The following is a 14,015-nucleotide window of genomic DNA, read 5'->3' as shown; positions in this document are numbered from 1 at the left end:
ACTTGACTGTACCTATCCGTATCAGTAAGTTGGGAGTGATCATGGTGTGTTGTGAAATTTTGTAAGTAGGTATAAATTTAATATACCTATGGTTAAACTACAATCTATATAACTTGTAGTACGATGGGGCTAAACTTGGGCCGCCTTATTGAAGAACGTATCGCAATGACAATCTGGGTAAAGTATGTTGGGATAATGCCGGACAATTTTGGGACCAATTGAGAGAACTCGTGAAAAAATGTTTTTTCGAGATCTCAACACGTGACAGATTCTTGAAGTACGTAGCGAATCGTTAAATAATAACCGTAGATTCGGCCTGAATTTTGGTAATCTTCAATATAGAACGGTTTTAGTTTTGTACCTGTGTAAAGATGAGACATACTTTTTTTTAGGATAACGAGTGTTTTGCCATCAAGGGAGAACATTGGATGGTGAAAAAAAGTTGCTTCTAATGGAAAGAGAATAAGGTATCACAAAGAAATAGGTCCGGTGTCTACCCTTTTGTATCCGATCTTAACCCTGATACAAAAATTGGTAAAATTGTGGCTCTCAAACTTTGATACCTATGTCATAAGGCAATTTGATAAGTAAACAATGTGCTAAGAAACCTCTTATTGTAAGGTTTACCCGAAGTAATAAAAAAAAACCACTAAAATAATAGATACGTTGCGAAGTTTTGACAATTTAAGATTTCGTGAACGGTACAGGTTTAGGGAAAGTGTAAATGTATTGTTTATTGAATGGAATGTACTGGAAGATATTAAGTACTTAAGTAGGAGGGGCAAAAATCAAAATAAAAAATAATCGTGCCCAGTCATTTTTAATGAAGGTCGCCAAAAAAATAAGAATCAAACTTAGAAATCAAAAAGACTAAGTAGTTCTTTAAAAAGGTCAAGGTCACTGAGAGCCCATCTTGAAGTATGGAAAATAATTAAAATTGCGATTTTGTTGGTTTAATTTTGCAATATATAGTTGATATAAGACGATTTTGACGACCGGTCTGGCCTAGTGGGTAGTGACCCTGCCTACGAAGCCGATGGTCCCGGGTTCAAATCCTGGTAAGGGCATTTATTCGTGTGATGAGCATGGATATTTGTTCCTGAGTCATGGGTGTTTTCTATGTATTTAAGTATTTATAAATATTTATATATTATATATATCGTTGTCTAAGTACCCTCAACACAAGCCTTATTGAGCTTACTGTGGGACTTAGTCAATTTGTGTAATAATGTCCTATAATATTTATTTATTATTATTTATTTATATACAATCTTTTTTTTTTGATAAAATGTACGGATCGTATGTAAAGAGTAAAGTAAATAATTAAATATATAGGAAAAGAGAGCCCTCTTGAAGCATTTTAAGGAAACTAATTTCGAAGCCCTATCTCTATTTTGTATCCGAAACTAGCAATGTATGTATGCGTGCACATCTACATATGCATCCGTATGTGTAGGTACTTTATTGCGAAAAATTGCTCATTTGCTATCTATTTTACTCGATTTTGTTATAAATTTCAACATGTATCATCATCCCTATACAATATAAATACTCTTTATTGCACACCTCAATAAAAGAAAACAATACAAAAGAAAACATACACATAAGCACAGGTAAACAACATGCGGTCTTATCGTTAAAAGGCAACCTTTGGGTTGCGGAAATTAAAAAAATTACATTGTCAGTAACCGTCGCGCTGGTAGTGGTACTGGATAAAAATAATGGTACGAAAGTGTGATCAAGAAAACAATAAATTTGATAATGAAGGTCAGTAGGTAAATTGAAGAAAATTTAAAGTTTGATAATCACTGCTGTTTTTTAAATAGGTAAAGATCTGATTGTTTCTGGTCCGATCTTTACCTGGAAGGGTCAAGATCGGATATCGGTCTACAGCAGTGCTAGGTCTGTTAACACAATTACAAAAATAAACACAGTTTCATCACAATACGCAAAATAAATTACAGAGCGAAGATCGGATAGAAGGAAGAATTCGCGAAATTTACCTTGCTCTCTGTGATTGCACATAGCACAAGCCCGACTCCCTGAGCGACGCGGGGACACTGACAGTCGAGGCGCAATGAAATGGCGTCTTACACAATGTTGTCAACATTAAAAAATAAAGCCAAATTAGGGGGAAATGAATGTCCTACGTTCTTCACCCGCATCCGGTATTTACCCAACATACCTTAATCGTTGAACCGCCGCATTTCAAAATGGCCCTTATTTTGATATCGGCTAGCCGTAATGTAATACGGCGGATTATACAATACGACTGCGATACTTATATATAAATCCCCTCGTCAATGTAATTTCATTAAATTTGCTATCTAGTGGCAAACATCAAAGTAGTTATCTTTTACTTGTGACGCACAAGTGTGAGCAATGTAAAATACTATATTTCGAAAAAAAATTGCCTACTACGTAATAAAAGAAAATGTGATTATTAAATTATAATACGAAAGGTGGTCAAATCGCAAAATGCTGTCGTTTTATTTAAAATAATGAAATAATTAGACCAGTTCCGAAAGTACCGGGAAATCCCGGTTCTTTAAAACAGTACCGGTTCTGCAATCCCTAATAAGGATGTTATGCCCATCACTATTCCTTCTGTGTACGTATATTTAGAAACTGTCTCCGCCTCCAATTCGTGTGATAAGGACAACTGCAGCTCAGACCGAAATTCACTCGCAAAAAACTCAAAAATCGAGGTTTCGCTCTCGACTGTTTCCTCCTCCAAAACGCAACTAATCATTATGAAATTTTGGAAATTGCAAGAGGAAGAAATAATCTATGCCGCTATGTTTTGATTTTTTGGATATTTTTTGTCATATTTGTATACTGTGCCTTTTTTTACAGCCAATTCAATTTAGCCGTTTTTGCGATTTTCGAGGCGCTGTATCTTTCTTCAAAATAAAATAATCCAAAAAAGCAAAACATGGCGGCACAGATATTGATGATATTGATCTTATTTGAAAAAATCACTGCTCTAGGTTAAAAATCCAGGGAGGAATCAGTCGAGAGCGTTTGTATGGAAAAATCGCAACTAGGAATTCCTCTTAAACTAAGAAACTCGTTTGCGAAATCGGTAAATAACTTCACTACGAGCGTGTACACTAGCCTTAGGGCCTGTTTACATATTGATTAGTGTTTAGTACGAGTTGATACATTTGCTACTAGACGTAAGTACTATCTCGGACGATTGAAGTTCGAAATGACATCGATATGTCACAGTTTTCAATTGTTTGGTTGATTAAAATGTACGAGTAATGCCCCTGTTACAACACCGCTATATGCAACATTTAATTACTTTTAACTAAAATTAAAAAAAAAAAAAAAAAAACGGTATATTTTTTTAAATTAACTATGTCATTTACTTTCCTTAAACGTACTTACCGATACCCCGGAGTCAACAGAATTCAATAAAAACACGGTGTATATAAACCGGGAACATTCTAGAAAACACGCATTGGGAACAAAGCGCCATCTTTTGACTTATTTGGTAATTAATTTTATTTAACATCAATTTGCTAATTTGTGACTTTAAATGCAAAATATTACATCCAAGTTATTTCAAATAATTATACAAATATTTTAGTGTTAATTACCAACAAAAACAACCAAAATAAATTTCCGTAATCGCTACTATTAATGCCATCTATCGGTGAATAAAGTTAAGCTGTAAAGTACTAAAGAAATTCACAAGATTAAAATATACGGTTTCAACAGCAAGGAAGATGATCCTTCGAAACCACTAATCCACTAATGTAAGTCTATGTATCGAATATGCTAAAGTAAATAACATTATATGATCACATTTTTTACCAATAAAAATTTACAAAAATAATAAAGTTGCGCTAATTATATTTTGTACTGAGCGGCATATGGTCGCGTATGGCTAGAATTATTTTCTTACACCTAAGATTAATCCTACTAAGGTAAATTAATGAGTTTGTTGTTTGTCAATGACCCCCATTTAGTGCAGAAATAATGTCAAAGTCAAGTCAAAGTCAAAATATTCTTTATTTAAATAGGCCTAGCAACAAGCACTTTTAAATCGTCAAATTTTACAAATATTATCTTAATCTAAATATCAGAGCAATTTATTGATGTAGTTATTATTGTTCTAAAAAAAACATTGAACTATTATAGATATGGTAAACTTAATAATAAGAATTTCACAAAAAGATCGTCAAACATCAAAATTGTATAAAAATACTAGTCTAGAACCTTTCTAGAATAAAATCTAAATGTCAAAAAATACGGTATATATATACATTGAATTATCAATTTCATCATTAATAACATAACAATAAATAATTCATTCTTTACAATCACACTTAATCCCACGGTGTTTCATCATTCATGTAGTCTTGTGTGCTATAATAGGCTTTAGAGATAAGCTTACGTTTTACATAATTTTTAAATTTACTAACAGACAATTCAGTTATAATATTAGGAAGTTTATTGTAAAATCTTACACAATTACCCATGAATGATTTCTTAATTTTGCCTTTTGCGTAGTTACACTAAATGAAAACTATAGAAATATGTATATATTTTAAGGTAATTTAAGGCACTTGTTTGTATTATGTGAATGTAAATACGCATGCATACGCTCACCCGTACAATGTTAACTTATTTACTCCTAATTCTCATGTAAGTGAATTGTTAAAAAAATCTTATGAGAAATAAAATTCTTTAAACCGAAACGGATACAATAAAAAACTTTCAGCAACGAAAATAAAATATCAATAGAATTTCAATCTCACTGGAAATCAATTTACAGTTGTTCGTCTTCAGCGATGGAGAATTGAAGATGGCAGCCTAAAAAGTGCTGTATTTGAAGGACTTATTAGGTACAGTCACGTCTGAAAATATCGGTACGAAAAATGTGCCATAAATATGTAAACACTACCTTAATATATGGGCAATAAAGACGTGTATAAATATTTTAGGAACTTTTTTCGTGTCGATATTTGAGACGTGACCCTGCCTACTTCATTCAACGAAGTATTTTTTGAGATTAAGCCTAGCTTTAACCCTTAGGTTACTCCAAAAACTTTAGGATAACTTAGGCCTAATTCGAACAATCAGATACGATAACGATAAGTTTTCATTTAGATATCGTTTGTATGTCGTATAATTGACGGAAGCAGCTCGATTCGGACAACCAATGTCACTTTAAGAGGAATTCCTAGTGGTGATTTTTCCATACAAACGCTCTCGACTGTTTCCTCCCTGGATTTTGAACCTAGAGCAATGATTTTTTCAAATAAGATCAATATCATCAATATCTGTGCCGCTATGTTTTGCTTTTTTGGATTATTATATTTTGAAGAAACTTACAGCGCCTCAAAAATCGCAAAAACGGCTCAATTGAATTGGCTGTAAAAAAAGGCACAGTATACAAATATGACAATAAATATCCAAAAAATCAAAACATAGCGGCATAGATTATTTCTTCCTCTTGCAATTTCCAAAATTTCATAATGATTGGTTGCGTTTTGGAGGAGGAAACAGTCGAGAGCGAAACCTCGATTTTTGAGTTTTTTGCGAGTGAATATTAGTCCGAGCTGCAGTTGTCCTTATCGCACGAATTGGAGGCGGAGACAGTTTATAAATATACGTACACAGAAGGAATAGTGATGGGCATAACATCCTTTTTAGGGATTGCAGAACCGGTACTGTTTTAAAGAACCGGGATTTTCGGTACTATTGGAAATAGGAACAGGGATTTCCCGGTACTTTCGGAACTGGTCTAATTATTTCATTATTTTAAATAAAACGACAGCATTTTGCGAATTTAATAATCAATTAATCACAATTTCTTTTACTACGTATAATCACAATAATTAAGGCATTTTTTTAGAAATAAGTACTTATAGTATTTTACATTGCTCACACTTATGCGTCACAAGTAAAAGATAACTACTTTGATGTTTGCCACTAGATAGCAAAAATGAAATTACATTAACGAGGGGATTTATATATAAGTATCGCAGTCGTATTGTATAATCCACCGTATTACAATACGGCTAGCCAATATCAAAATAAGGGCCATTTTGAAATGCGGCGGTTCAACGATTAAGGTAGGTATGTTGAGTAAATACCGGATGCGGGTGAAGAACGTAGGACATTCATGTCTCCCTAATTTGGCTTTATTTTTTTTTAATGTTGGCAACATTGTGTTAGATGCCATTTCATTGCGCCTCGACTGCCATTTCTTTTTCGATATTTTTTATATAACTATCCAATCAAAACAGACCTAGGACTGCTGCAGACCGATATCCGATCTTGGCCCTTCCAGGTAAAGATCCGAGAGAAACAACCCGATCTTTACCTATTTAAAAATCAGCAGTGATTGTCAAACTTTAAATTTTCTTCAATTTACCTACTGACCTACTTAATTATCACATTTATTGTTTTCTTGATCACACTTTCGTACCATTATTTTTATCCAGTACCACTACCAACGCGACGGTAAATCAAAAGGAAGAGATTTTGGGAGTCTATTTTGTATGTATGTGTATGTACACCTACTTACGGACAATGTCATTTTTTTAATTTCCGCAACTCAAAGGTAGCCTGGAAGAGATCGCTTTTTAGCGATAAGACCGCATGTTGTTTACCTGTGCTTATGTTTCTGTTTTCTTTTGTATTGTTTTCTTTTATTGAGGTTTGCAATAAAGATTATTTATATTGTATAGGGATGATGATACATCTTGAATTTTATAACAAAATCGGGTAAAATAGATAGCAAATGAGCAATTTTTTTGCAATAAAGTACCTACACTTGCATATGTAGATGTGCACGCATACATACATAGCTAGTTTCGGATACAAAATAGAGATAGGGCTTCGAAATTAGTTTCCTTAAAATGCTTCAAGATGGCTCCCTTTTCCTATATATTTACTTTACTCTTTACATACGATCCTTACATTTTATAAAAAAAAAGATTGTATATCAACTATATATATAATTTCAAAATTATACTAACAAAATCGCAATTTTACTTATTTTCCATACTTCAAGATGGGCTCTCAATGACCTTGACCTTTTTAAAGAACTACTTAGTCTTTTTGATTTCTAAGTTTGATTCTTATTTTTTTGGCGACCTTCATTAAAAATGACTGGGCACGATTATTTTTTTATTTCGATTTTTGTCCCTCCTACTTAAGCACGTAATATCTTCCAGTACATTCCTTTCAATAAACAATACATTTACACTTTCACTAAACCTGTACAGTTCACGAGATCTTAAATTGTCAAAACTTCGAAACCTATCTATTATTTTAGTCGTTTTTCTTATTTTATTACTTCGGGTAAACCTTACCATAAGAGGTTTCTTAGCACATTGTTTACATATCAAATTGCCTTATATTAGGTATCAAAGTTTGGGAGCCACAATTTCCTTCTGACATAGGTATCAAAGTTTGAGAGCCACAATTTTACCAATTTTTGTATCAGGGTTAAGATCGGATTCAAAAATACGAAATAAAAACAACACTTAAGTTTGTAATTATTGGTGGCTGCAATTTATATACATTCGAAAAGGGTAGAAACCGGATCTATTTCTTTGTGATATCTTATTCTCTTTCCATTAGAAGCAACTTTTTTTCACCATCCGATGTTCTCCCTTGATGGCAAAACACTCGTTACCCTAAAAAAAGTATGTCTCATCTTTACACAGGTACAAAACTGAAACCGTTCTATATTGAAGATTACCAAAATTCAGGCCAAATCTACGGTTATTATTTAACGATTTGCTCCGTACTTCAAGAATCTGTCATGTGCTGAGATCTTGAATAAACGTTTTTTCACGAGTTCTCTCAATTGGTCCCAAAATTGTCCGGCATTACCCCAACATACTTTACTCAGATTGTCATTGCGATAGGTTCTTCAATAAGGCGACCCAAGTTTAGCCCCATCGTACTACAAGTTAAATAGATTGTAGTTTAACCATATATTTATACCTACTTACAAAATTTCACAACACACCATGATCACACTCAACTTACTGTCACGGATAGGTACAGTCAAGTGTAAAAATATGGGTGTACACATCTTACTCAAAAATATGTCTCATAGCATCTTATACCAGTGTAATAAGAGCGTAGTACCATATTTATGAGAAGATTCTTTCGATACATATTTTTGCACTTGACTGTACGACGACGACCGAAGCAGGGACATCATTCTTTTTTGCAGTTTTTACCTATATGGTAATTAATAGATACAGTATAATATAAAAATGAAAAACAATATTATGTGATCAAAATATGAGATCTGTGATATGAGACCAAAAACAACTTGCTTCGGGCAGCGCAGGATGAATTCCGTCCGGCTCGCGGGCGACGTCGACATGTCGACGCAACGGCGCGCAATGAGCGAGCGCTCGAGTCTCGCGTCTGTGTGTGCGCGCTCACACTTAGATAGCTCCGGCTCCCGCCCACCGCATCGCGACAGAAACATAGCTTCAAAAATTCGAGATTTGAAAAGTTGCTCAGCTAGGAATTGCTCTTAACGTTACAAATATCGTAGATAGATCTTATTGGGAATCGAAAAAAACGTCAATTTTGACATGTCGTTTAGTTATCGATCTTTTAAAGATCTTTTAAACGTGTCTTAATCATTCTTCGAATCGGGCCGTTAGGAATAATTTCGGTGTGATAACATTTAAGTAGGTAAAACCATTTTCGTTGTGTTGTTTTTTGTCCCCAAAAATGTGCCGGAGTATAGCTTTTTGTATGAAATGAAATTTAGTATTTATTTTTTCTCATGGTAAATGTAATATACAGCTAGAAATACATACACTAGTACTCGACTTTTTTGAAGTGAAAACTTCTTCAGCGGCGCTGTGCACTTTTTGTGATGGGGAATAAATGTTAAACTAGCGACAGGTCACGTGACTGACAGATTCGTCAGATTGAAAATTCGTAAGACGGACACGTGACCTGTTCGAAAAATTGTTACAATGTCATTGAAGCCAGTAGACCACCGGCGTGGCGTAGGAGAGGAAGTATCCCCCTCTCTTTCTACCGCACGGCAAAAATGTATGCCTCCGCCTGCTGTTTCGTTTAGGCATGGAATGTTTTGCAAAATTATTCCCTAACCATTCCAAATTATCAAAAATGCACAACGTTAATATTCAAGTTTTCACTTCTGCAAGCACACCCGGAGTGCAACCCGTTGTTTTGTTTTTTTTTTAATACAAGACTAATTAAAAAAAAAAAAGCGTAAGAGCGTGACAGAGTGGTCAGAAATAAGACAGCGAAAATAATTTTGACCCACCTACCATTTATTGAGGGAATGTATTAGGTACTTACAAAGAATACGCATTTGCATTATCACTGATTAGTTTGCAATAGAAGCTTTGCTTTTGCGCATAATAGTATTCGTTGACTAGACTAACCAAACTGAAGAATCAGTCGGAAACTCAAATTGAACAAATCTATTTTTCTTATCATTTGCTCGTACACATATTTTTTATTGTTATGTTTATACTTATTTACGTAACAATGTTTGTAACTTTAGTAGTATATTTTTTTGTTCTATAATTGAAATTGTTTGTTGTCTTAATATAAACGTAGAATATCTTTAAAATACAGGATGGGCAAATAAGGGTGACATAGTTTGTTTTCAAATTTTTTTCATTATATTCAGTGCAAAGCGAAGTCTACAGCTCAAAGCGCAGACTAGTTATGAATGGAATAGATAAATAAATATTAAAAGTCACTTTTAAAATTCTACTTCCTTGTGGTCATATCCGACATTCGATATCGGATCGGATAATGTGAAACGGCTCTCAGGGAGACGACCACAATGCTTTCCATCTGTATTTTCCCTTTTTAGCCACCATTGTCCAATAAAAATGGGATTCTATTTATGGAAACCAGACGCGATAAAAGTATTTTCGTAAATTCTGCCAGTTTTAGGCACTCCGACAAAAACAGCGGTACAAATCAGAGACAAGTTATTAATACAGAGTGCTATTAACGTTTGAACTTGGGTAAAAATGCTTTCGTATTGTTGAGTTTTAAATTTTATATTTTTATTTAAGGTAGATTTTCCTAATATTTTAAATGTAGGTACTTCTGAAAACGTTCAAATTCCTTCAAATTACCTATCCTTTGCCAACGCGCAGAAAGCCTATTGCCGTCTCGTTCTTCGGCATTCGTATGAGACGCCATCTTGGCGAAGTTAGTTCCTAAATTGGTGCTGCCCTAAACGCATCCTTTAATCGGAATAAATTGATATGTGCATTAAATAACAAAGAACTATTAAAACTAAGTGAAGTGGTACACGTTGACTGGACGCTGGGCTCCCATACATTTATTTTTCCGCGTATTTTCAGAAGATTTGTTCGGCAACTTACGGCCCGATTCGAAGAATAATTAAGATACGATCTTTCCAAGATCTTAAACTTGGAAAGATCTTTAAAAGATCGATAACTAAACGACATGTCAAAATTGACGTTTATTTCGATTCCGCTGTGATCCCAATAAGATCTACGATATTTCTAAAGTCAAAGTGACATTGGTTGCCCGAATCAAGCGGGTTCTATCAATTATACGACATACAAACTATATTTAAATGAGAACTTATCTAAACCAGAACCTATCGTATCCCATTCTTCAAATCAGGCCGTTAATCTCAACTCAAGAATTGGACTAGACACATGTGATTTACGAAAACGACTGCCATGTAACAACCCCGTTAAATTTTTCTTGACGTTTGACAGTCTCTATTCATCTATCGTCTTTGTCATGAACATAAGCCTACACCCACGTAAGTAATTTAGCAAATTTAATTTCCTAAATTGGACCTCACGGAGACGGCTTGGCGAGGGTGAAATATGGACTTCACTTTGCGGGTGATTAATTTCGTGTTCATAAATGTTTGAGCGGATGGTAGCCGAGTAATCTGACGTCGACTTTCAATCCGTAGGTCGCGGGTTCAAATCCTGGCTCATAGCAATGAGCTCTTCGCAACTTATGAGCGATCTTTTGATATTTACCACTCTTTTCGGTGTAGCAAAATCATCCGTGAACAAATTCAAAGGTGTATGCGAAGTCCCTGACCCATATTGAGCCAGTGTGGGGACTGTACTGACTGACTGTACCTATTAGCAGTAGGTCGTATACAGACTGAATTATTATAGAGTCGGACCAATATAATTTGGCAGTGATTTTGACAGCCCCGACAGTGCAAGTGTTATTTTAAACGTCAAACTTCGTATTTGTGACGTTTACTTAACTCTTGCACAGGCTGGGCTATCAAAATCGCTGCCAACTTGACTTGGTCTGACTATACATGTTTGAGACTTATGAGTCACGATCAATCGAAGTTACGCCGGGGACTGGACGCAGTGTATAGAATTGAATGAATCTATTTTGGACGACAGCGGCGGACGCTATCTTCGCCGCCCGCCGCCCCGCGCGCCACGTGCGTCCAGTCCACGGCCACGCTTCCCGCGCCGCCCACCGCCCCGCTCGCCGCACCACGTGCCGCGTGCGTCTAGTCGGAAGCCACGCTTCCCGCGCCGCCCGCCGCCCCGTTCGCCGCACTACGCGCCGCATGCGTCCAGTCTGCGGCCTTACGGTCACATTTTAAAACGACATTCTGTAACATATATGTATATCGGATATGGTTTTTGTTGTATAAAATTGTTATACCTACAAAGAAAATATAGCCAGTAGCAGTTTTGTTTGTATAATTGACTTCTTTCTTTGTATTACAATTTCTAGCAACGAAAACTAGTACCAGGCCAAAAGGTAGTTTCGTGTCCTTCTCCCACTGAGCGTAAAGCGCGAGCGGGATGGAATGAGCGCTCGGGACCGCGGATATCATGTTTTTGATATTTTTTTTTTTTTCTGTAATAAAACTAATAAAAAAAGTAATCACTGAGCTCCCTCAAGCGTAATATTGTAGATTTTTTGAAATATTTTTTCATATTTTTTTTAATAATTGGCTACTTGACCATTTTTTGTAAATAACATCAATCGATCTTGATTTTCCTGGGAATCAAATGTCTATATAGGACTCATGGCATTTAAGCAACACAAAGGTCAGAAATGAGAGTTAAAGTCTGACGCTCGCACTCGACGATTGAAACGCCTCTGACAAAATGATAATGTAATGTGAATTCACATTAAGTAAATTAGTCTGTCCTAAATGTATGGAAGATCAAGATGCTATTTTGACCCTGAAATATTGCGTTTATGTATAATTTTTTAATAAAATGCAAGGAATCGAATAGTACCATTTTCTTTTTACTCTTTGAAAGTAAAAAAAAAAAACAGACTTTAGCCTTGTATTTTTTTATAATCTCAATATGTCTTTTTAAATTCCACTTTTTTATAATAAATGGTTAGTTTTCTATCCATTTATTTAAATTTTGTTATAATATTCGACTTGTGTCATATACCCAATTCAAAATATTCGGCTAGTTAGTGTTTTTTTTAATACCGGTTCCGAGCCCAACTATAAGCGCTAAAATAGAGCGTCCATCAACTATTGAAAATTGAAACATAGTTTGCTATTAATCCATCCACTATCGAACGAGACACGTTTCAGACGGACTGTTTACTCGATTGTTTCAAACAGATACGATTCAATCTAGAGCGAATAGATTCCATTGTTTGTGCTCTAAAATAACACTGCAGCATGAGATTTGGGCGATTTTTATGTAACGGTTTCAAAATAACGGTACTGCTTGAAAAAAATGGTTTCCATCAACATTGTAATAACGATAAAATTGAGACACTATGCTAAACTAAGAGCATAACCCACTTTTTCTATGAAATTCTATTTCGCGAGAAAATATTTTCCACTAACTAAATCATAATAAATCACATTAAAAAAAGGTTTCGCTTTAAAAAAAAATTGATACGCTAACGCTGCAGAAGGAGATGATGATTTCGAAAATAACGTTTTATAATGGTTTTGGCTCTTAAAAATAACGGTACTGCTTGATGAGGAGAGCTGAGCTGTATTAAAAAAAATGTTTCCATCAAAATTTTGATAAGGATGAAATCGAGACACCATGCCAAAATTACAGTATTTATAACATTTAACTTGTAACATGATACAAAATGTTACTTTTTCTAACAAAAAGCCCTAAATATCCCATCTCTACGCGAAGTACTGTATTAAATTTCTAGGTCAATCAACCTTAAATCAAAATGTACTAAGCCTATTTTCCACTGGCAAATTGCATAATGTTGGATCGAACTGATTTTATTTTTATAGGATTGTTTGGAAAAATCACTTTTACGACCTTCTCGTTGCATCAGGGCTTGACCGAAAGATTGGTCTGGGGATATAAAAAGCGACAGATTGAAAAGAAAAAAGTGAATTGTAAGTCCGGATTTAAAAAATAAATGTAGAAGCTTTTTATTTTACTCACGAAGAAGTGAGAAGTTCAGGCGTTTTCATTATATTTTTGTTCATAAAAAATAGTAAAAAACTAAAAAAACCGGACAAGTGCGAGTTGGTCTCGCCCACCGCCCACTGAGGGTTCCGTACTTTTTAGTATTCGTTGTTATAGCAGCAACAGAAATACATCATCTGTGAAAATTCATGAGATACAGCCTGGTGACAGACGGACAGACCGACAGACAGACGAACGGACGGCGGAATCTTAGTAATAGGGTCCCGTTTTACTCTTTGTTTACGGAACCCTAAAACATGCTCCGAGGCAAAGCGGGTCGGACAAAGTATTCTGCTTTCATATAATTCTATACTTATTTTTCCATACAATCTTATCGAATCAATTTCCAAAAGATGTTTCTACTCGTACATTCAACCCTCGATTCCCTCTCGCCCTTGGTTTTTTAAACCGATCACTCTCAAAAAGGTACACCAGCACCATCATTAGACTCCGCTTGGGTTTTTCTTCTTCACCAGAACTCCTGCATCGCTTCAAGCGTAGAGACTCTCCAACGAGTCCAATGTGTGATTGTAATGAGATCATTGGATCACGTTCTCTTTAACTGCCCTCGAAACTCCCCCT

General features: G+C 35.1%; 1 protein-coding gene and 1 long non-coding RNA gene across 2 annotated transcripts in view; both read right to left on the bottom strand.

Moving 5' to 3' along the window:
* The window catches only part of LOC133532149 (diacylglycerol kinase 1), a 255,031-nt gene that overhangs the window by 178,083 nt on the left and 62,933 nt on the right, over positions 1-14,015 (bottom strand). The gene's annotated exons all lie outside the window — the stretch shown is intronic.
* LOC133531999 (uncharacterized) lies at positions 155-6,250 on the bottom strand. The gene is made up of 2 exons (XR_009801630.1): positions 5,181-6,250; positions 155-512 (listed from the first exon to the last, which is right to left on the bottom strand). It is a non-coding gene; the product is annotated as an uncharacterized LOC133531999 (long non-coding RNA).

Source organism: Cydia pomonella, chromosome 26, assembly GCF_033807575.1.
Source record: "Cydia pomonella isolate Wapato2018A chromosome 26, ilCydPomo1, whole genome shotgun sequence".
NCBI lineage: Eukaryota > Metazoa > Arthropoda > Insecta > Lepidoptera > Tortricidae > Cydia > Cydia pomonella.
The sequence above is the reverse complement of the archived record's forward strand: the minus strand, read 5'-3'. Positions and strand labels throughout refer to the sequence as shown.